Source organism: Galeopterus variegatus, unplaced genomic scaffold (assembly GCF_000696425.1).
Source record: "Galeopterus variegatus unplaced genomic scaffold, G_variegatus-3.0.2 Scaffold2600, whole genome shotgun sequence".
NCBI lineage: Eukaryota > Metazoa > Chordata > Mammalia > Dermoptera > Cynocephalidae > Galeopterus > Galeopterus variegatus.
Genome location: NW_007728711.1, coordinates 132,737 through 134,760, shown reverse-complemented (window position 1 = coordinate 134,760; position 2,024 = coordinate 132,737). Strand labels below are relative to the sequence as shown.

The window sequence follows — 2,024 nt, the reverse complement described above, 5'->3', positions numbered from 1 at the left end:
ACGAGTCCAGTTCTGAGAAAGACGAATGCACACAATGCCTCCTGGCTCCTCTGCTTCCTCCTACTCGGACACACGTCCTCAGGCCCTGTCATCGCAGCGTGGCCTTCCTTATAACGTCTAGGTGTAATTCAAGTCACCACATGAAACTTGCTGTTTCATTTACATGGTTCAGGGCTGATCCCAGCTGTTGGCAAATACTTCATCAAAACTTCACACCAGAAAAAAAGAAGAAAAACTGCATTCTGCTACCTTATTTCAAGTTGACTGCTTAAGCACACGAATATGGAGCACCACAGGGGCTGGGGACGCAGACTGCGCTTAAGTGCACTCCAGAGACGCCACGCTGTTACGAATTTAGTCTCAAAATGAATGCGCATGACTGAGTCTACATGTGAGGACCAACTACAACTGGGAGTTCTCCAAATTAACTTTATGTAGAATATAATGTTTTTTAAAGGATAAGTAATAAAATGTGCTAATTTGAAGCTCACATCTGTTATTCAAAATCAATAGCAACTACAACAATTATTTACAACAGAGCAATGGAAGATTTCTTTCAGGAAGAAGTACTTTATCACTGACATTGATTGGAACTGCTGGTGCATGTTTAATAATAAAAAGCAAACCTACTTTTATATGTTTTTATTACTTTTAGGTTGTTTCTTTCGATTCTCCTTCCAGTTCGCCACCTGCAGGATCTCTTTAGCTAAACTGTACCTGCTGCTAAACCCACAATGACTTTCATCAATTGTATTTTCCATTTCTAGAAGCTCTACTTCTTTTCCAAATCTCCTAGGTCAATTTAATTGCTTTGTGGTTCCTTGTTCAGGTTTTTGGTTCCTTCCTTTAATCTGTATGTAAATATTTCAAGCATTCTTGATATTCTGTAATTTATGCTTTCAGCATCTCAATTCTCAGATATTAAGTTCTAATGTGGTTTCCTGCTGACTTGCTCATGGTGGCTTTTACCTACATGTGCTTGGGAATTTTTATTTGTGGGCTCACGTTTCATGGATTTTAAGGGAGGTCCAGAGAGACCTGAGTGTACTGGGAGGTACTCGAAGCCCCTGCATGTTCTCCCTGGCTGGCCAACAACGCCATGCCTGAGTGCTCTCTACCCAGGGCCGCTTCTCGGGGTTGAGCTGGCAGCAAGCAGCCTCAAGGAGTGAGGCGACATCTCTGATCGGAGTGCAGGCTAGTTTACTGCTCACTAAGAAAGCAGTGGACTCTCCAGGCTTAGCATGCTTCAGCTGCAGCACCACCCACTGCTTGCAAGGGACCTGCCGGGGCCCTCATGTCACCCCTGTGGGAACGCATGCCAACATGAAGCTCCTGCTGCCCACTGCCATGAGGAATAAAGTCCTGTGCCTGACCCCGAGACCTCACGTCTCCAGCCAATGTCCACGAAGCACTACAGGCCAGCACATCAGTCTATAGGTAGAGTAAAAACCCAGACCCAGAAATGTGCTTGTCCCTCCTGATGCCCAGCGCACTGCCCACTTGCAGGAACTTAGCTCCTCAGCATGAGGTTTTCAAACTCTTGTGAGGGCAGGCTATGGTTATAATCTCAGGGGATTTTTAGTCTTCCCAATCCTGGGTCTCAGACAGACAAATTTTCCTCTGGACTCCGTTTGCTGGTAAATGGACAGTTTTCTCATAACCGATGAGGGTCAACTCTGCACCGTGTGTGGATCCAAGGCCTTAACTGTACCATGACTCAGCTGTTAAAATGGAGGCAGCAGGTTCTAGTATCAACTGATGCCCCCCAAGCCAGCCTAAGGCTTCCAGGTTCACCATTCTGGCTTCAACTTCCTCTTCATTTCTGGCCCATGTGAAATTTCCCTTGCTTATTTGTGAGCTCAGCCATGCATGTGAGGAGATAGCTGCAGCATACCCAGTGGCTCAAGGTGTCTGCACTGCAGGCTTTCAGAACATCTAGTGAGTCACTTACTCCACTCACAGAGCTTCTCTGTTCACTTCAATTCTGAACAAAAGATGAGGCAAGATAATCTCCGTCCACTGTA

General features: G+C 45.7%; 1 protein-coding gene across 1 annotated transcript in view; it reads right to left on the bottom strand.

The window, feature by feature from the left end:
* Positions 1–2,024, bottom strand: part of LOC103598404 (serine/threonine-protein phosphatase 2A 55 kDa regulatory subunit B delta isoform-like) — an 18,078-nt gene that overhangs the window by 3,549 nt on the left and 12,505 nt on the right.